The sequence below is a fragment of the Nuphar pumila genome, chromosome 11, assembly GCF_984573655.1.
Source record: "Nuphar pumila chromosome 11, dmNupPumi1.hap1.1, whole genome shotgun sequence".
Taxonomy (NCBI): domain Eukaryota; kingdom Viridiplantae; phylum Streptophyta; class Magnoliopsida; order Nymphaeales; family Nymphaeaceae; genus Nuphar; species Nuphar pumila.
In genome coordinates, this window is record NC_143259.1 from 89,051,006 (window position 1) to 89,074,492 (window position 23,487).

General features: G+C 37.3%; 1 pseudogene across 3 annotated transcripts in view; it reads left to right on the forward strand.

The window, feature by feature from the left end:
• LOC149822469 (protein RMD5 homolog pseudogene) overlaps nt 1-18,118 on the forward strand; it is a 41,421-nt pseudogene extending 23,303 nt beyond the window's left edge. For 2 of the 3 annotated variants that reach the window (XR_016426199.1, XR_016426200.1), the window contains exon 2: nt 16,697-18,118. The product of XR_016426199.1 is annotated as a protein RMD5 homolog pseudogene, transcript variant X1 (transcript). Of the gene's footprint in view, nt 1-4,882; nt 4,967-16,696 lie in introns of those variants that run through there. The other variant, XR_016426201.1, reaches the window with a different exon arrangement.
• The last annotated feature ends 5,369 nt before the right edge of the window (nt 18,119-23,487 follow it).

The following is a 23,487-nucleotide window of genomic DNA, read 5'->3' on the forward strand; positions in this document are numbered from 1 at the left end:
GGTAGGGGCCATCGGCCCCTGCTAGCACATCAAAAAGGCAGGGGCCATCGGCCCCTACTAGCACACAAAAAGGTAGGGGCCATCGGCCCCTGCTGGCACATCAAGAAGGGGGCAGGGAGGAGGGGCTCGACCCCTCCCCTGCTGTAGCAGAGAACAGGGAGGAGGGGCTCGGCCCCTCCCCTACCGTAACAGAAGCAAGGAGGGGGGTGTCGTGCTCCACCCCTGCTAAAAGGGGGCACAGGGAGGGGGTTTGACCCCTCCCGTGACCACACAGAGAAGTGAGGGAGAGAGAGAGAAGAAACTGAGAGGGAAAAGAGGGGAAACGGTGGCGTACCAGGGGGTTTTCGGAGGAAGCTCGCCGAAAAGGAGCTCGCCGGAAAGAAAGGAGGGGTCGCCGATGTCGGTGGCGGCGGGCTGTCGAGAGTCGCCGACGTCGATGGCAGTGGATGAGCGAGAGAGAAAGTCGGGAAGAGACGAGAGGGCGAGAGGCGGTGAGGGGGTTTCGTAACCCTCCTCCCGCCTGCCTCGCTGTCTTAAAAGACAGCGAGAGGCGGTGGTCTGGGTCGGGTCCGGATCCGGCCCGAACCAAAACATTTTTTTTTCGTTACAAAACAAACTCTAAAAGATAAACAATTGGAGACTAACTTTTCAATAAAGACTTGACTACAATGACGAAGACGAGAATGCCAGAGATCTGACTTATTACATTTGGACATACTTAGGACGTTTTTGGAGACATAATCAGACTTGGGCTTCAAGAGACTGGAGGCTGGATCTTCATTGAAGACATACATGTTTCCACGTTGCTCTCCTTTAGCGAACATCTTCTTCGTTTGAAGATCCTTGACAAAAGTAAGAGTAAATTCTACAGATGAATTGGTAGAGTCAACAAGTTTAGAAATAAAGATAATATTTTTCTTCATATTTGGTGCATGGACAACATCAAATAAAGAAATAGATGACTCGGACAAAGGAATGAGAACGTTGTCTATGCTTGAAATAGGGTGGTGAGTCCCATCTCCAGTTACAATATTAGATTTACCAATATAGGGAACCAAAGTAGAGAACTTACCTGCATTGCCAGTGACATGAGTTGCTGCCCCAGAGTCAACATACCATATTACATCATCATTTTGTTTCAGATTCAAGTTTGCCATTGCAGATAAGAGAATATCCTTAGCATCATCACTAACTCGAAATGTACCTGCAGTTCCTGATGTAGCAACATTTCTATTGTTTTGAGCTCTATTGCGGTTTTGTGGGTTGAACCAGCAGTTGGCTTTGATGTAACCTCGTTTATTACACTGATAGCATGTGAGAACATTCTTTGAAAAACTGACTGTGGAATTTGGTGTAGGTAGTAACCCACGTCCACCCTGGATGAGAGTTCCCCTGCCTCTGCCACGTCCTCCGCGTGCATGATCAGCCGTCATTCCTGTGGCAAGAACCTCTTGTGAAGATGATTGTCCTGCTGAAGTATTAGTCATGCTTTTCAGAGTCATCTCGTACTGAAAAAGTTTGACACGTAATTCCTTAAAGCTGAGTAACGTAGGCAGGCATAATAAAGAGGTCACAAGAACATGATACTCTGATCCCAAGGCATTCAGTGTCTGCTGCATCTTTTCTTTATCTGACACTGGATATCCAACCATGGCTAATTGATCTGTGATATTTTTGACTTGATTTAAGAATTCAATAATGCTCATTGCCCCCTTAACATATGAAATTCGCGTTTAAGAAACAACACTTTAGCCTCTGATATCTGAGAGTAGGTCTGAGCTAAGTTCTCCCACAAAACTTTAGATGTGCAATCATCAAGAATGAAAATCAATACTTCTTGCGACAATGTGGAAGTAATGTACGCGACGAGGGCCTGATCGCGTTTTATCCAAGTAACAAATGCAGGATTGCGAATAATATTCGGCAATCCTTCATCCTCTTTTGCATCGGAGTGGAGCCATCCAAGTGACCTGAAAGGTCTTGACTTCGAATAAAAGGAGCAATTTGCCGTTTCCAAGTAAGATAATTGTTGATAGTTAGCTTTTCTGAGACAAGCTGTCCCAAGAAGTTGGAAGAAAGACCCGAATTACCTGAAGAATCCATTGATAGACTGTTTGACAGCCGAAAGAAACTGGTGGCTGAAAATGAAATGGAATAAAACAAGTGTGGTTGAGATAGAAATGAAAGACTGACAGAGAATTAAGATAAATGTGAATGGGTAGGCGTGACAGACAAATTTCAGACTGATAGCAGTTTTTGAACTTGGCTTTATGGGGTTGAAAGGGCTGATAGCAGATCTGAAAAGGTTTCAGATTTGCGACAAACAAAATAATCACTAAAAGCTGCGACAGGGAGACTATAGCAGATCTGAAAGTATTTCAGATCTTCGACAAAGATAGAATAGCAGATTTGGAAGAAAGGACTGATAGCAGATCTGAAAGGATTTCAGATTTGCTACAGACAAAATAACTAAAAGCTACGACAGAGAGACGATAACAGATCTGAAAGTATTTCAGATCTGCGACAAAAGAGATAGAACAACAGATCTGAAGGGATTTCAAATCTGCGAGAATAAAAGAAGGGTGATTTCAGATCTGCGAGATTTCAAATCTGTCAGATCTGCGAGAATAGAATAGTAGATCTGAAAAACTTTCAGATCTACGAGAGATTGTCACTTAAAGGAATATAAATAACAGAAAGAAAAGAAAGGATGGGTTAAGATCACGTGACTTGCCGACCTTTCACGTTGATGGAGCACGGGCTTGACAGATATTCTTCATGCCCAGGACCTGTACCGCTCTGATACCATGATAAAACTGCCTTTGGATTGAAGTATTTGCCTTGGAAACCGAGAAGGAATAAAAAGGGAGAGGAGAGTGAGTGAGAGAGGAGCACATTCTTCTTCTTGGAATCGGCAACCTTCCTGTATATTGTACACAGGCTGCACTAAACATCATTAAGTTTAAGTAGGTTTTACAAATCTTTTACAATGACAAAACTACCCTATGTTAGTAATGTATATTACATTACAATATAACGTTCACGTGGACTATATGGATCCTACTGGATCCATGTCCGATGTGTATTCTAACACCTAGAGGTGTACATCTTCTCAAGGTACTCCCACGCTTGAGAAACCTTCTTAAACTTGATAATATTGGCGTTAATTCTTGTTTCTACGGATGAAAAAATCCATAAGAGAATTTTAAATTTTCTCATCTACCATTCTTCATGCTTTTTGGTGGTCTTCAAGAGCCTTGACTCTTTTTTCGCCTTCAAGGATTTTTATTTCTCTTTTCTCCATCAAGGTTATCTTTGGCTCCGGTTCGGGAATCAAGCCTTGGACATAGCCCCAAAGCCCTTTCCCTTTAATATGAACCTTCATGTTTCCGGCCCAAACGTGATGGTTGGACCCATTGAGTTTGAAGTTGAGAGAAAAATGAGTCTTTTTCACCCATTAGAGAGCATAGATGATGAAAAAGAATACGTACCACAAAGGATTTTTAGACATTTTTTGATAGAAGAGCCTTCTAAAATATTGGATGAACAAGCAGATCCACTCCAATCACCAAAAACTTGAAGGCACGTTTTTCGAGGCACCCAAAAAAGTGAGAATCTACACGATCTTTCTTTCTCCAACCTTGCTCTGATACCATGTGAAGAATCCTTGCAAACAATCAAGTTTTCAAATAACTTGATCTCCAAATACTCAAGACACAAAATAAATGCATTGTTTATAAGCTTTACACCACAAATTGTGCAATAAATACACAGTGTTTATAAGCTTAAGGAGACAACTCCTTACTGTAATACTTGCATTCAATGGGCTCACATAGCCCTTATTTATAAGCACACTTAAAGAGTCGTTGGGCTATTCCCAACGGCTCTTAGAGCTGTTGGGAATCAGCCCAACGTCTATCTTTTTAAACTGTGTACAACAGTCAGTGCTGACCGACTCTTGTACAATGTACACAGTCAATTACATAAAAGAACAAAAATAAAAATGAAAAAAATTACAGAAACAGAAAAAATAAAAAAGAGGAATTACAATCATATTCAAAAACATGAATATGCGTAAAAGGTAAAAATGACTAAAATACCCCTACTGCTAATACATTGTCTTATGAATTACAATTTAACATATGCATGTATTATTCATCTTGATATTTGCTTGGTAGTATTGGTTTTTTAATCTTTAATATGTAACAAGGGTATGAGGGTAATTGAATCCAATCCTAAATTCATTAATAAATATGAGAGGTCACTCCAAGAGACTTAGACAATGTAGCTCAAAATTTGATAACCAACATGTCACAAGATTCTGTAGATTTCATCAACCAACCACAATTATTGTATATTCTTATCCTTTTTATCATATAATCTGTCTTATTTGTGTTGTGTTTGCCTTGATTATGGATTTAATTGTTTTTTTTATAATCTTTTATGGATCAAATTGTTTTTTTTATAATCTTTTAGCTTGTATTTTAGAAGGATAATTTTCCCAATTTTTCACATTAGATATTTTGCCTATGATTTTTTTGGTTTCAAATTTTTAGGTCTCACTATATATATCTTTATGATGGTCATTGTTGATACCATTCTCAAACAATTCTCTCTTGTTTTCTCCTTATTGGTAGATGTTCCATTTTTTATATGGGTATCAGGTGTCTTCATAATCACAACTAGGGTTTATCTATCGTCTTTCAAAGGCGAGATATGTTGCTAACTTGCTATAGATATTACATAAAAACATGTTTAACATCTAGGAAAACCGTAAACTGATGCTTGTTTCAAGGTCAAACTATGATGGCATGATGGAAGGAGGATTCTAGAATCATCTGATATCAACGTAAAGTCTTAAACTGTGTGTTTTTGTGTGCCTAGTTGGGAGGCAGGGGTGTGGATGTTGTGCATTTCGTGCTCTAGAGAGGAGGGGAGGAAGAAGAAGTGAAAGGGAGACAACAAGGTGATGATCTGCGCCCTATTCTCATTAGAATTCTAAATATATAAGAGATGTCTGGAGCTCATAAAACAAATGCGGGGAATACCCTAATGTCATCCCATTTTAAATAGTCATTCCAACCTTGTAAAACAACATAACCAATTTATCCAAAACATAATAAATAACAAAATGCTCCTTGAGGTCAGGTTTGATAGCTGCCTTCTAGTTGTGCATGTTTAAGGATCATGTATAGCTTGGTCTTCACCTCCTAGTATCATTGTGTGGATAATGATTTGGTAAAGAACTATGTCACGCGGGTGCGGGGGTGTGACTTTCAAAAACCTTGGGTGCGGAAAAAAAACAGAAGATTTTTTTTTTTAAATTCCGCAGCCCATTTCATAGGGCAATTTAAAAAAAAAAATCCAAAAATGGACCAAAATGACCCTGGGTGCATCGACCGCACCGGGTGCCGCACCCGCATCGCGTCGATGCGGGTGCGGCACCTGTCTGGCCGAATCCCTGTGACATAGGTAAAGAAATAAAAAAGGTGATGCTCTCCAATTACAAATTTGGTCTCCAATTCCTGATCCTCATCCTTTTCTCGAACAAAATGCTTATCCAGTTCTATACATTTAGATTTATTTTGCTGGACCAGATTAACTAATTTGACAACTGCGCTGTTATTATTACAATATGATATTTACCGTGTACTACTACTCAAGTGTATTGAGAAGATGCCTCCACTACACTACTTCTTACTTCACCAAGAAACCAGATGTGCGCCCATGTATACACAATATCCTATGGTGAACTTTCAAATATTTGGCATCAAAATGGTCTATAATCCTTGTCAGTGCTAAGGAGGAAGAAGAAGAAAAGGAATAAGATGAAGGGACCATGTATATCAATCTGTCATCTCTTTATTACATCAATATACAATGTTATACAAGCATGCATATAAACCAGTCACCTGTATCATTCAAGGTAATTTCATGCGAGGGTTTTTCTCGGAGATATTTTGAAAAAGTAATTTTTCCAGGGAAAATCTTGGAAGCTGTGAATAATAAAAAAGATAAGAAATAATAGGTTTTATAGTATTTTTCTTGCAAAAATATAAAGAAATAATTAGAAAAGGTTTTAAAATATAAAAGAAACAAACAAAAGATGCTTAAAATATATAAAAATGATGTTTTTTGAAAATCTCAGGAAAATATTGTGATATTTTAGGTTCTGACCATACTTTGAAAATCTCAGGAAAGTCTCGAAAAAATATCGACTGACATTGAAAAACCAATAATATTGCGATATTTTCAAAATATCTGTGATATCGTTGATATAAACTAAGAAGCTTAGTTAATAGCAAAAACAATGTTAACTTGTGTAAAGGATAAGTATTGCAAGCCCTTGTAATACTTCTATATTTTTCAGTAGAAGTTAGAAGAGCTCCTTTATCTCCTATTGGGTGTTCATGGTTGCTATGGCCCAAGTGGGTTTTCAATCAGACAAATCCAGGTTTATGCAAGTGATCAAATGCATATTTACTCTGAAAAACTACCAAATAATGTAGCCACCAATTGATTTCTATTCCAAGGAATTATCATAGTGGCGCAAGCTCCTTCATCTGAAATTTGTTATTTAAGAGTTCTTTCATCTCGCACCCATGAAAAAGGATGGCTTCCTGTAATCACCATATCATCTACATGCAGAAATGGCAAGAGTGGTCTAAGAACCCTTGTAGTATATGAATAATGATTGGTCCACCTTAGTCCTAATAAATGCATGCTCACAAAACCACAAGTTGGAAGCCATAAAAGCAGGCATAAGAAGCCTGCTTGAGTCTATAAGTAGCCATACATAGATGACACACCTTACTTAATGGACCTCCTTTTTTATAGTTAGTTGGCTGCTCCATGTATAATTTGTCATATAAATCACCATGTAAAAATGTATTTTTTATATCTAAAACTTGTTGCAAGAATAAAAAACAACTCTAATGGTTCCCACCATACGACTGGTTTGATTTGATTGTCTTATCACAATTCAGTTCATATTCTGTGTCAAGCCCTTGATAACCAATCTGACCTTGAACTTTTCAATGCTCCCATCTGATATGTATTCTATTTTTTATACCCACTTTGAACCTGCCACATTTTATGGCCTACTATCTCCCTGGTTTTGCATTTGTCAAGAGCTATGATTTCCTCATTTTCGCCTCAATCTACATTGGGTTTTGGCTTCAGCATTGTTTGAGGAAGAGATACAAGATACGGAAATGACCCGGTGGGGTGATATTGCAGACTGGTTGAGTTTGCAAAGAGATTACTCGAAGTGTCATTCTTGTGAGCTCTTAATTTGCTGTGGGCTGCATCACTTCAAATACCTTGTCGTAAGCCAAGGCAACTCTGCTTGACCAAGTTCTATCTTTGCGCATTTATGTGGCTCAAATCCTGTGTTTGGCCAAGTTCTGTGTTTAGATGCTTCTGATCAGCAGTCACCCTGAACCATATCCTAATTGTGAAAACATTGAATTTTAGTCATGTCAATGTTGTTTGAAGATACTCAAGGGTGTAATATCATCGTGGGGAATGGATGAATTATGATGCTTTCCCAATGGACTTTTAGTTTTTTGCTGCTTCTATTCATGAACAAAAGGAACAGAGGCTATTTAGCCACCCATCCACCTGTCTTTGGTGGGTTCAGACCATGAATGAAGAGTCAAGACTGTTGTATGAATGTGATATAAGGGGACTTGTCAATAGGCCTTTGGTTAAAAATTCTAGCATGTTGATGGGTGTATAAGATTCATGCTGATGGAAGCACGAAGAGATCTAAAGCTTGGTCAACGGCAAAGCGGTAAGCTTAAGAATACTTGTTGGAATTTGATGAGACATTCAGTCAACTGTGGGCACTGTCAGAGCTATTCTCTGTGGCTATAAGCTTCAAAGGGTGTTTAATTTGATATGAAAAGTACCCTATTCATAGTGACTTGGGACAGTTTTAAGTAATTCAGCAACTGAAGTTCTTTGTTTAAAGCAAGGTTTTAAAACCCAGTGACTCGGGACTCGACTCGTTCTTTATTGACTCGTGACTCGGCGGGTCAACTCGGTGACTTGGACCGAGTTTTGTTAACTTTTGATTTTAAAAGAAAAACAATATATAAATTGTCATTTAAACATATAAAAGTTTGTAGAATGACTTAATTACTAGTTTAATTGATTAATAAATAAAATAACATCAAGTAAAACTATATCTAACTTATAATTACTCATCTAATAGCAAGAAATTGAACAACCAAGCAAAACAATAATTCAATATTTCAATAGAAATATTTTGTGCCAACCCATGGTGCACATGTCAAACCCATTGCTGGGGCTCAATTTGCTACCTCTGTAGAATAAGAGCAGATCAGGTCCAAGGAGCCTTGGACAGAAAAGTGTCCAAAGCACCGGGATGCCGTTCATCATCCAAACCCCATTTAAAATATTAAAATATCAAAAAAGAGTTTTTTTTATTTAAAAATAAAAAAAAGACTGTCCTTGTGTCCCACTTTTTGATTTTTTTTAAACTTGTGTCCTCAAGTCTTAAGTCCACGAATCTTTGTGACGTCGACTGTTATTTGGAAACACCTCTCTCTCTCTCTCTCCTGCCACACCCCTAGGGCTGGTAAATGAGCTCTACCAGGTGAGCTTGAAGTGTTCAATCTTGGCTCATTCTTGTGGCTAGCGAAGCTGAGTTCAAGCACATAATCAACCCAAGTTAATTTAGCTGAGTTCGAGACAGCTTGTTCATATAAAAAATGCACTATTTTTAGTTGGAAGAAATAAGTTTATAAAAAATACATATAAAATATGTTTAAAATATATTTCTTATGACCCAACGAGCTTATACGAGTTGAGCAGAGCCGAGTAGATAATGTTGATATTCAGCTTGCCGAGCCTATTTTATAAATCTGAACGAATTTCACACCCACCAGATGCATTAAAAGAAAGTTTCTTATTTTATCTTTATGAAAATATTTCAATTATATAAAAGGAATCTGGTTGTAACGAATTGGTGCAGAACTCGCCCGAGTCCAGTATGACTTGTGACTCGGCCGAGTCAGGCCGAGTCAATGCCGAGTCGCAGCAAACCGAGTTTACCTTGCCGGGCTGGAGGTCCGAGCCGAGCTGAGTCTGCCGAGTCACCAAGTTGACTCGGTGAGTTTTAAAACCTTGGTTTAAAGAAGGGTACATATACAGTTTAAAATACAGGTCTTTGTTTTATATATTCAATCATGTAGTGAAGGCTTTTAGATTCTATAGGAAAAATAGGTGTTTTACAGATTCATCAAGGCTTTACTTTTGTTAGATATTGGTCAAAGAATACTGGTCAAGAACAAATTGTTCATGGTTCTGAGAGAGAGAGAGAGAGAGAGAGAGAGAGAGAGAGAGAGAGAGAGAGAGAGAGAGAGTCAAACGTGGATGAACATTTGTGCACAACTTACCAATGATAATGTTCATGTGGTGTATAGAATCGCTACTATGGTCTAACAATTTCTAATGAGGTAAAAAATCATAGAAGGTTGATGCCATTTGAAAGCATTAAACCATCTACTAGTATCTAACCTCGTTTTGGCTGAAACATGTGAAAGTGCACGCCCGTTTGGATGGGGTTGACAGCAATTGGTGACTGGTTAGTGTAGGCACAGTTTTATTTGGTCCATATTACCTCCGAGTCTCCGACCCTGGCAACTTGTCCTTGAAAATTTGTCGGGATGACACTATCAACATGGATTGTGCCGTCAGCACTATTCCAACCTTGCAGTTGAAAAACCTTCAACATTTTCACATGTAGGCTTTAAATAATAAATGTTTATCTTAGTTTTTTTTAAATTCCAGGCTGGCTGGGCCACCGAGTTTCAGTCAGAGGTTGAGTTCATGAACTATAATATGATTTCTGAAAGGTGCATCTTATAAAGAGCCCTTGATAGTCTTGAATCTCCTTCATTGCTACTACTTGTATGATTAAAGGAGTTGGATCTAGATCCAACTTATATTTCTGACCTTGTGCTGGATGAATAGATGACCATATTGTGTGAACGACATCCGGATCTGGTTATTCTACAAACATTTTGGCTCCATATTTTTTTAGTTTTTGTTTCATCTTAATCAGTCAGGGAGAATCCAGCCATTAACCACCATGTTCTATATATGAATCTATATGCCCAATATTGTATACGGTATGATACATATTGTTACTATTTAGAATATCGATATACGAGTGCGTATTGTAGCTGTATCATACGATACATGCCCATATCATACGATATGAGGTGTATTGTACAATACATGGTCAACACTCTTAAAAAATGACCAAATCATAAATTTTCAGTTTTGGGTTTTAAAGAGCTCTTGAGGGTCGACTCCCTCATTTGTGTTGAAGCCATTAGATAGATATCCACACAACCTAGGACTTGTGAGAGCGATTTGGGGGCCGATTCGTGCACAAGAGGGATTTTGCAGTTTGCTAAAGTAAAACTGCATTTTCACCATTTTTTTGCTCAAGGAGGTGGTTAAGGTAAAAAGATCTTTATTATGAGCTATGTCACACGGACTCGGCTAGGAGGTCGACGCACCCGTGGTGCGGTCACGGGGCGGACTCAGTCAACAAGTGTCAGACTCGGTCAACGAAACGGGGCCGAATCCATCCACATTTTGGACTCAGTCAACTTTGACAGAGTCTATTTTTGACTATTTTTAGGGCAAAAGACGTATAAAAACTAAAAAAAATTGATCTTTTTATATATATATATTTAAAAATATATATACATATATATAGCCGTGTTCCCGTGCCAAAATTTTTGAAATTGCTCCGCACTCGTGTTGCACCCGTACCCGCACCCATGTGACATAGATTATGAGTAAAATTACAAATCTACCCTCTAAAAAAATTGCCTCAGGGCGTTGCCCCCTACAACCCTCCGTCAACTTACCATGAATTTTGATCTACGAAAATTCGAGATTTATATCAAGGTAGAAATCAGGCTCCACACTCCAACAAAGATGACATCAGATGATCCGGTTTGGTAATGAGGCACTCAAGTAATGAGTGAAAACCGATTGAAAATCGAGTGCAATTATTTTCACAATATTTTGTTTATGTAATATGAAAGTATGAGTCTTGTGCATGTTCTTAATTGCAAGATATTTAATATTTTGCATTGTTCTTATGAAATATGCATGCAATATTATCTATGATTCTATATTACAACAACAACAACAACTACGCCTTCATCCCAAAACAATTGGGGTCAGCGATATGAACCAAAAAAGAAAATCATTCTGGGTCTTTCACATGAATCCTTCTCCTCCAATCATTTCTATCCAATGCCATGTCCTCGGTGAGGTTCAAAGCATTCATATCCTTTCCTATCATCTCCATCCATGTCTTCCTAGGCCTACCCTGACCTCTTTTAACTAATATATTTTCCCATTTCTCCATCCTTCTAACTGGAGCATCATTAGGCCTTCGCCGAATATGTCCAAACCACCGTAAATGATTCTCTCTCATCTTATTTTCAATGGGTGCAACGCCTACCTTCTTACATATCTCCTCGTTCCGAATCTTATCTTTTATTGTATTTCCACACATCCATCTAAGCATACGCATCTCAGCTACACTCATTTTTTGAATATGATGTCTCTTGGTAGCCCGACATTCCATACCATATAGTAAAGCGGGTCTAATAGTCGTCCTATAAACTTTCCCTTCAACTGCAATGACATTCTACGATCGCACAACACTCGAGTTGCACTTTTCCATTTCATCCACTCAACCTTTATCCTATGATTTACATCTCCATCAATTTCTCCATACTTTTGAATGATAGATCCCAAATATTTGAAACAATCATCCACCAGTATTTCTTGCTCACCAAGCTTCACTACACTCTCATCACTACTTCGTTGCTTACTAAACCGACATTCCATATATTCTGTCTTACTCTTACTCAACTTAAAACCTCTTGCTTCCAATGTCTGTCTCCATAGTTCTAACTTAGCATTAACCCCAACTCTAGACTCATCAATCTAAACGATATCATCAGCAAACAACATACGCTATGACACATTTTCTTGAATTGATCTCGTAAGCTCATCCATCACTATAGCAAATAGAAAAGGGCTTAAAGCAGATCCTTGATGTAACCCAACCGTTATAGGAAAATTGGTTGTCACCCCTCCACAAGTGCGGACATTGGTTACTACTCCTTTATACATATCTTTAATTATACTAATGTACTTGAGAGAAACACCTTTCTTCATTATTGTCCACCAGAGAACGTCCCTAGGTACTCTATCGTATGCCTTCTCCAAATCAATAAAAACCATATGCAAATCTTTGTTCCTCTCTCTATTTCTCTCAATAAGTTGTCTAAGACGATGTATAGCTTCCATAGTTTATCTTCCAGGCATAAAACCAAATTGATTCTCCGATATCATGACAACCTTCCTCAACCTAGACTCAATCACCCTCTCCCAAAGTTTCATAGTATGACTCATGAGTTTTATACCACGATAGTTTGTGCAATTATTTGATGTTAATGATGTCTTATGCAGCTCATTGAGACATAAATGCTATTTTGTGCAATTTATCATTGTTTCTTGTGATATGATTTTTTTTAGATGTTTTCTCTTTTTTTTGGGTTTTTGAAAATTTTTATTAATTTTTTTCGATATTTTACGATACAATACGATAGTCTTAATTTGGGCCTGACCGATATGGGTAACGATACGATACTTACAACCTTGTATATGCCTTCTGTTTTGATATTTGTTTCCTCTTTCTCTGCAATGGCTAATTACAACAACAACAACAACAACAACAACAACAACAACAACAACAACAACAACAACTACTACGCCTTCATCCCAAAACAATTGGGGTCGGCGATATGAACCAAAAAAGAAAATCATTCTGGGTATTCCACATGAATCCTTCTCCTCCAATCATTTCTATCCAATGCCATGTCCTCGGTGAGGTTCAAAGCATTCATATCCTTTCCTATCACCTCCATCCATGTCTTCCTAGGCCTACCCTGACCTCTTTTGACTAATATATTTTCCCATTTCTCCATCCTTCTAACTGGAGCATCATTAGGCCTTCGCCGAATATGTCCAAACCACCGTAAATGATTCTCTCTCATCTTATTTTCAATGGGTGCAATGCCTACCTTCTTACGTATCTCCTCGTTCCGAATCTTATCTTTTATTGTATTTCCACACATCCATCTAAGCATACGTATCTCAGCTACACTCATTTTTTGAATATGATGTCTCTTGGCAGCCCAACATTCCGTACCATATAGTAAAGCGGGCCTAATAGTCATCCTATAAAACTTTCCCTTCAACCGCAATGGCATTCTACGATCGCACAACACTCGAGTTGCACTCTTCCATTTCATCCACCCAACCTTTATCCTATGATTTACATCTCCATTAATTTCTCCATACTTTTGAATGATAGATCCCAAATATTTGAAACAATCATCCATCGGTATTTCTTGCTCACCAAGCTTCACTACACTCCCATCACTACTTCGTTGCTTACTAAACCGACATTCCATGTATTCTGTCTTACTCTTACTCAACTTAAAACCTCTTGCTTCCAATGTCTGTCTCCATAATTCTAACTTAGCATTAACCCCAGCTCTAGACTCATCAATCAAAACAATATCATCAGCAAACAACATACACCACGTCACATTTTCTTGAATTGGTCTCGTAAGCTCATCCATCACTATATATAGCAAATAGGAAAGGGCTTAAAGCAGATCCTTGATGTAACCCAACCGTTATAGGAAAATTGGTTGTCACCCCTCCACTAGTGGGGACATTGGTTACTACTCCTTCGTACATATCTTTAATTATACTAATGTACTTGAGAGAAACACCTTTCTTCATTATTGTCCACCAGAGAACGTCCGTAGGTACTCTATCGTATGCCTTCTCCAAATCAATAAAAACCATATGCAAATCTTTGTTCCTCTCTCTATTTCTCTCAATAAGTTGTCTAAGAAGATGTATAGCTTCCATAGTTTATCTTCCAGGCATAAAACCAAATTGATTCTCCGATATCATGACAATCTTCCTCAACCTAGACTCAATCACCCTCTCCCAAAGTTTCATAGTATGACTCATGAGTTTTATACCACGATAGTTTGTGCAATCTTGTATATCACCCTTATTCTTATATAGAGGCACCAAAGTACTCTTCCTCCACTCATTAGGCATCTTATTTGTCCGCCAAATCTTGTTGAAAATATTTGTCAACCATTCTAAACCTTTCTCTCCCAAGCATTTCCAAGCCTCAATAGGTATACCATCTGGGCCAACTGCCCTACTTGATTTCATTTTCTTCAAAGCCTCTGCAATTTCTTTCTTTTGAATCTTGCGCATGAAGTCATGCTTCATCTCATGAAAAGGAATGGACAAGTCTCCAAGATCTTGAGCATGACTTTCATTAAATAACTTATCAAAATAATCTTTCCATCTCTCCTTAATCTCCTAATCTTTGACTAAAACCATTTGCGTTTCATCTTTGATACAGCTAACCATACCCAGATCCCTCGATTTCCTATCTCTCATCTTTGTAAGCCTATAAATATCCTTCTCGCCCTCTTTGGTATCCAAGTTGTCATAAACCTCTTATATACCTTATCCCTCGCGTTCTGAACTACTTTTTTAGCTTCTTTCTTTGCTATCATATACTTCTTCAAATTCTCATTATCACGACTCTTACTTAGATTTCTATAACACTCTCTTTTAACCTTAATAGCTAATTTGACATCCTCAATCCACCACGATGTATCCTTACCTAGCGGTGCACCGCCTTTAGACTCACCCAATACCTCCTTAGCCACCTTTCTCATGCCACCCGCTATCTTATTCCACATTGATTCTGAATCCTCCTCAAGACACCAATCGACTTCCTTAACTACCTGCTCTACAAACATTCCTTGTTTAGCTCCTTTCAGTGCCCACCACTTAATTCTAGGATCTATCCTATGTCTATCCGTTTTGTGGCATTGTCTAATTCTAAGATCTAAAATTAAGACTCTATGTTGTGTAGCTACACTTTCTCCCGGTATAACCTTACAATCGATGCAACAACCCCTATCTCTCTTTCTAAGTTGAAAAAAATCTATCTGACTCGTATTAACCCCACTTTTAAATGTTACTAGGTGAGACTCCCTCTTCCTAAACCAAGTGTTTGCTAAGATCATATCATAGGACAAACCAAAATCTAAAATTCTTTCTCCACTTACGTTTCTTTCTCCTATGCCATAGCCTTCATAGATACTCTCAAATTCATCCCTACTAATGCCTACATGTCCATGAAGGTCACCGCCGATGAAAAATCTTTCTCCATAAGATTTTCCTTGTATTACTCCATCTAAATCTTCCCAAAATTGACGCTTAATGGAATCATCTAAACCTACTTGAGGTGCATAAACACTAATAATATTAATAATCTCCGAACCTAATACTAATTTAATAAGTAAAATCCTATCACCCTTCCTACGGACCTCAATTACATTATCTATAAACTCACGACTCATAACAATCTCTACTCCACTCCTATTCCTATTTATTTCTTTATACCAAATCTTATATCCCCAAGGTTCTATCACTTTTGCTTTCTCACCTACCCATTTGGTCTCTTGTAGACATAAAATATCAATCTTTTTCCTACACACAACATCTACTAACTCTCCCAACTTACCAGTTAAAGACCCTATGTTCCAAGTCGCTAACCTAATTTTATGATCTTGGACTAACTTCTTTACCCCTACCCGTCCAACAAAGTGAGGGAACCCTTGCCTATTTGACACCACACTCGGGCGCCGGTGTGACGCGTCGCTTCCGGGCGACGACCTAGCAACCCTTGCCCATTTATCACTGCCTCCGGGCCTATAGAGTACAGCACGTTGCTCAATAGGGAACGCCCCAACGAAATTCTCATATTGGTTCATATTCATAGGGTATGACTAAGTTTTTATGCTGGCTGTCACAGGCCTACCGCAACCCTCCTCCTTTATCCGGGCTTGGGACCGGCAGTGCATAACTAAACAGTTATGCAATGGCTAATTGTTTTGGGAATAATGTAAATTATAGACAGCTTCACTGTTATTGTGAAGACAAATGACTTGGAGTTCAGATAGTTTGGCATTGGACCTGAGATAAGATTGTGTTAGAAATTCCACAAGAAATCATATCTGCCTGTCTCCCTATAACCCAACCTGAGAGTTAGCTGCCCAAGGTTGTGACAAGTGGCAGGTGGGATAACTTTCAGATAATAAATGTAATTTGTAGGAGACCTGAGGGGTTGGCGTAGTTGGAACGGGCCTCGGCTTTCATACAGGCAGTCAGGGTTCAATTCCAGGCGTTATCCCCCTTGCATAAGCCGAAGCTGGTGGTTTTTTAGGGTCAGGGGTGCGCTCAGGTTTACATCCCTCAGGTGGTTTGCCCATCCATATGGAAAAATGTAATTTGTAGGAAGTATCACCTTCTTTATTGATGAATAGATGTAGGAAACATGCCAGGCATGTAGCTGCTACTGGATGAATTTGCCTCTTAACCAACTGGATGAATTTGTCTTAACCAACTTTGCCAACCAAAAATTGACAATCAGGATTTTCGTACTTTTTGTTTGTTGCTTTGATGCTATGCATGTCTTATATATTAGGCATAATGACTTATTTTTGGGACGCTGCAGAGAATTGTTCTGTATCAATTCCTTATGGAGCTTAATACCATCAAGGATGCATTTGACCGTATTGCCAAGAAGCAAAAGCTGTCCACTTCTAAAACCCAAGAAGTAATTGATCAGGTGGTTCACGAAATTGAACAAGCTTTGGCAAGTCTGCAGTCTACTATGTCCACTGAAGAGAGTGTGTGCATGAAAACCATCTTCACAGAACTGAACAAGAGGGTTACTGACATTGGCCCGATCAATCAACTCGAGGGTTCACAAAAGGAGCTAAATGTTGGGCTCAGTAAATATACAAAACTCATCGAGAAAGCCTTTATCCCAGACGTAGCCAAGTCGTATAGAAATGTTGAGTTTGACATGCAGATCGTTAATCAGGTCATTGCCACACACTTTTACAGGCAAGGCCTGTTTGATCTTGGTGACTGCTTCATAGCTGAGGCTGGAGTGCCTGACTCATCCAACCTTAGAACCCCTTTTGTCGAGATGTATCATATACTTGAGGAGTTGAAGACAAAGAACCTTGAGCCAGCTCTGAAATGGGTGTCTGCCCATCGTGACCGTCTGGGCCAGACTGGATGTACACTTGAATTGAAGCTCCATAGGCTGCAGTTTGTGGAGATACTCAAGAAGGGAGACAGGAACGAGGCGTTGAAGTATGTTAGGAGCTACCTTGCCCCTTTTGCCACAGTTCACATGTGTGAGATCCAGAAGTTGATGGCATGCCTTCTGTGGGTGGGCCGGTTAGACTCTTCTCCATATGCAGAGCTGCTATCACCTTCTCATTGGGATGAGATAGCAACAGAACTCACTCAGGAGTTCTGCAGGTTATTGGGTCAATCCTATGAGAGCCCACTATATGTGACCATAGCTGCTGGAACTCAGGGGTTGCCTACATTGCTTAAGCTCGCGAATGTCATGGCTGCCAAGAAGCAGGAGTGGCAGCTGTTGAAACAGCTTCCAGTTCCAGTGGTGTTGGGTAGCGAATTCCAGTTCCATTCCATCTTTGTATGTCCAGTTTCGCGTGACCAGGGTACGGAGGAGAATCCACCAATGCTGCTGCCGTGTGGCCATGTGCTGTGCAAGCAATCAATAGTAAAGCTATCCAAGAGCACTACACGGACATTCAAGTGCCCATATTGCCCATTAGACGCCACTGCTGCACAGTGCAGGCAGTTATTTTTCTGATGATTGCAGGTTGAAGATGTGCTCGAAAGAAATACCCTTTGTTCTGCTCTGCTGTTACTTGTATCTTGTTGTACAAATATAAAATTCTCTCCTGTCTCAGTAGCCACAATGCCTTTCTGGTGTTAAGGGTATTTGTGGAGTCGTCGTGAGTGGTAACACTAGCCCTCATTGCACGAGAAACTGGCGGAGGATTCCTGCAAGAACAGGGAGGGATGAATAAAATGGCTGGTTACCATCTATGAAATATAAGATCATATACCATTTTATATGATGCAGTTTTGTTGGATAACTACTCGATAGCCAGTAGCATGTGGGGCAACAGTTCTGTTGAATTCCGCAGTTGTTTAGATTGAACTGTAGATTGTGCATGCCAGTCACTGCTGAAATCCGTTTCAATTTGATGAACTTGGATTTTGGTGTGGCGATGGCCTCAATCGCATAAGCCCATTTTGAATCATGGATTTGGGATATTGGCAATGCCCTATGGTATAAAAAATAAACAGTATTCGTATATATTTTCTGGCTGAAAGTCGGAAGCAGGCGTTATTTACCCAATCATTTATTGTGTCTTGTAGTTTGTCTATTAAAAAAATACTTAGGATTTAATTGATCTGATTGTGTATTGTGAACCATTGATTTTTATATTCCTTTCAAAACTTGCACAAATATTGAATGAAAAATGACTGCACTGTACGGACAAAACGGCATGTTTTTCGAAATGCCCCTAATTTTTTGCTATTCTCTTTGTCTAAAATTGCAAATACCTAATTTTGTTAGGACTTTTTTACCCTTTGCATGTGCAAACATACATAGTCCCCTTGTTGGCTAATGCAAACTCACTTAAATGTATAATCAACGTTTTCTTATGTGGACCTCACGTAGTATAATCAATGTTCGAGGTTAGACTGAAAACCTCGAACATTGTAAATATCATACTTAAGTCTCATGTATATTAATAAATTTATTTGTGCACATTCGGTTAGATTGAAACCTCTAACATGGCAAATAACCTACTAATCCACATATACTTCATGAATTCACATAAACATGTGTGAACCTCCACCTAAACCGAATGTCGCAATATCCTACTTAGGTCGTATATACTTCATAAATTCACATAAAAATGTGTGACCCACCACTTGAACTAAAAGTCGCAACATCACAAATACTAGTTAAATATTTGCAAATTTATGACATATTTGCTTTCATCTCTACATATATGCGGGTTTTCTAACAAATATGCAATTTTTTCTGATACATTGCATGTGTATGGGATGAATACTATGCAAGTTTCTTTATTTTTTATAGAGTTCCCAAACCATATAATCATATATAAACTCATTTTTTTCATTTGTGTTTGGAAAGAACTTTCCTGTAGAACCCTCTACATTATTCCTTTCTTCTTGTAGTGATTCTCGTATATATTTGACAATTCCTTATTGAACCCTTTGCATTCCTTGTCATCGATTTTCCCATCTACATGTTCAAAAGGTGAGTTTCATACAAACAATATATATGCATATTGTTTGTTTTTTACTCCGAACCTTTTTTTAGATATGATCATTTAATAGCCTCATGCATATTTTTGTTTGGTTATTGCTATGAATATTTTTCTGTATTTTATTTAATATTTACCACTGAATTTATTGTTTAGGGTTTACTGTATTTAGGGTTTTTTCATATATATATATATATTTGTTTGTGTTGTAGATGAATGATTTATGTTTGTTTGCTTGTCCTTTAATTAATATTTGTATATGAATGGCCTTTTTTTACATGTTAGTTTTTGAAGATCTACAGTGGTTGTTATAGTCCATTAATGATGGCGTCTGAAAGGGCTAAAGTATACTATCGTAGGTCTGATTACTTTAATTGGAGATCTATAGTGGTCTTTAAAAACAATAGCTTTAAGGAATTTATGACTTTGAGATCTCATAAAACTGGATATGTGAAAAACTTATTGAGCCTCGGTATAATTATTCTCCAAACGTAGATAGCCAACAAATATGGATAGACGTTTGAGACACTGATGATGTAGAATCGATGCTATTTAGTGGTGATGTTGACTTGGATATTGGCAACAAGGAGCAATTAAACAAGCAACAATTGAAAGTAATGTACAAGAAGCAATTGATGAATAGAATGATGTGAATCATGTGAAGAATGTGCATCTATCTCAGGCATCATCTATCGAGCTCAGTTATTTGTCGATCATCTAATTGTCTGAAATAGTGATCGATATTGATATTGTACATGATCAAAGGATCACTGTAGAAAATATGGAACCACATGGGCAAACCAGTGTCATTGATCTTCATCGCAGTAATTTGAATGACATCTAGTCTTCTCAGACATATGACAAAGCTAGGTATAAATTGTTAGACTTTGTAATTTATGTTTGAGATATAGATGCAATGATGAATGTGAAGTTTTTATGGTTAATATTGAATGCATGGAAGCAAAGGCTGTGATAGGTATGATGAATTTTGATATAGTTTGTGCAATTGAACAATCAAATAGTGGTAGTAGCGATCACGTTGACAGTGAAGAATCAGATGATATCGATGATAATAACTATATAATGTCTATGAAAAAGGACGAAGACATCAATACACGAATGACATTTGAGAAGTCGAACCCTTGGTATGTTGTATAAGCTATATGAACATTTGCTGGGTAGTATAACTGTTTTATATTTTATACTAATAAAGAAAATGGTTGAATAGGTTCTTGTTTAATGGATTCTCATAGAATTAAGAGAAAGTGCAATTCATTTTCTATTGTGTTTTCATGCCTTCTATCAATAATGGAAGCTCCAAAAAAGGGATATTTAGATTAACATTTGGTGATGATGCCATGAGGTACAAATGACTCTAAAAGTTATAGGTATAGGTTGTTTGTGATCCAATCGGACCTTGTAGGCGTGTTCAACATGTTCCAAGCAGTAGGAACTAGTTTTTTGAATTGGAAAAACACAATTTTATAATATGAGAAAGTATCACATATCGTAGGCCATTATTTTTTGAAACCTTATAAAAATAGAAATGATCATACCATACAATAAAAAATAATACATTTCTCGAAATTTCCTACAATTTTTGAAATCAGTCCATTCCAAATTCGTAAATATCTAACTTCTTTAGGACATTTCACATGAGAAAACCTCCTGAAGTTCGCGTGATATATGGGTACCCTCTCTGGGTATTGCAAACTCTCACTAAAAGATAGATTCACACATTTTTGCGTACCTCACAAAATCTGCATAACTATATTTGCGAACTTCCTGTAATAGAAACTTGTCGAAACTTTGCAAATATTTGACTAAATTCGCATATATAGTATGAAGTTCACATAACTATGTCTATAAATTTTTTTGTAACTGAAACTTATAGAAACTTCACAAATATTACACTAAATTCACATATATAGTTTGAAGTTCGTAAAACCACATCTGCGAACTTCCTGTAACAAATTAGAATCTTAACTTCACAAATATTTCACTAACTCTGCATATATAGTATCAAGTTTGCATAACCAAATTCACAAACTTTCTATAATTGAAAACTGTTGAAACTTCATAAATATTTCACTAAATTCGTATATATAGTGCAAAGTTCACATAAATAATTCTGCAAACTTTTTATTACTGAAACCAGTCGAAACTTCGTAAATATTTTTACTAAATTCATATATACAATATAAATTTCACATAAATAATTTCATGAACTTTTTATTACTGAAACTTGTCAAAACCTCATAAATATTCCACTAAATTCACATATATAATACGAAGTTTGCATAACTAAATTCATGAAATTCTCAAATAAAAATGTTGAAACTTCACAAATATTTCACTAAATTTGCATATATAGTACGAAGTTTGCATAAATAAATATGTGAACTTTCTATTGTTGAAACCTATCAAAACTTTATAAATATTTTACTAAATTTGCATATATAGTACAAAGTTCGCATAATCAAATTTGCGAACATCCCGTAACTAAAACCTATCGTAATTTCATAAATATTCCACTAAATTCGAATAGATAGTATGAAGTTCGCATAGATATGTGTGGATCTCTGTTAAGTAATAAATTCTCAAAGAGAACCACAAATATGGGGCGATCTACACATATAACACATTGCAGAGTTTCATGAATTTCGCTTCTAAATTGACTATCACAAATAAAGTCATTGTGAATATGATTTTTATATGTAGATTTCCTAACATATTTGCAGATTTTTAAAAATATCATAAATATTGAGGATGAATAAAATGTGAATTTTCCTTTTTTGTAGAGTTTTGTACGATAATTAAGTGTGACCCTTCAATTGTTTAAAAACAGACTGTTTGCAACCTAGGGTTATTTTCATATAAACTAAGGTTTTTTTGTGGTCCCCAACGTGCTTTCCCCTCGAGAATAGTTTCCAGCCACTATTCTTGGTGAGTCATTAGAGATAGTTCATGGTCAAACTTTTCAGAATCATCGATGGCGAGTTTTTCTGGTAAGCACATGTTTAACGGCTTAAGTACTTATCATGGCGACATGAGCGAAACTTCCCAAGATCATTTACCTTACCCCATATTTTTTTGTGAGTCTCAAAAGTGATGTTTTTGTTAATTTTCTTTTGATTAATAAAAACTAACATGTAAATACTGAATGTTCACAACAAATAGTCAAAACTAAAGGGACGTGGATGCTTGGAGACCAATCAATTGTGGTATCTTTTCTTTTAGTCTGACAAAGTATTTGTTGGATAACTTTGCATACTTACAAAACATAAATTTTCACATGCACAATGACCTTAAACTTGATTTATGTTGCAGATCTTAATTCCTATTAAGTAGGACAATCAACACTGGAGTTTTGAAGAAATGGATATGAATGTGAGGGACTTCAAGATGTACAATTCGATAGAGTTTATGACTAATGCAGATAAGAACATTAGAACACTAGTACGATAACATTACTTATTAAATAATGTGTTTATTTCTCTCTCATACTCAGTAGGTTAAATGTTGTGTTGCATGTTTTTTTTTTACAGGATGGTTTGACTTCAACTATTATACTTATTGGATAGTTTGACCTACAAAGAGTATTCCTCGACAAGAAAATAGGTCATCACTTTGCATATGTTTGTTAACTCAATTCATACAAGTATATATTTTTAACTTGGTATATGATTGTTACATGATTGATTGTGATATATTTGTTCTATTGTACATGTAGTACTTTGATAAAAATACAAAATTAAACTTCATGCAGGTACGTATTTATATATCATATTTTGTTATATATTTTTTATATATAAGCTATAGTTAATTGTTTGCTAATAACCATTGTTTAGAATGAGGAGAATAGACTAACTATTGCTCCATACAATAAAAATAGATTTCCTGAAATCAATTGTAGGAAGCATCAATAGAAACTATCCAGATCAAGGAGATTATTTGGTGATTGATAAAATGTAGTGATGACAGCAAGCTGACAACTACTAGTTAACAACAACCATGATTGACCAATAACATAATTGAACAAAGCAGGTCCCAGGAAAGAACATAGCAAAACTATATACTCTCTTTTGACAAGTTCTCAACCGTGCTTGAC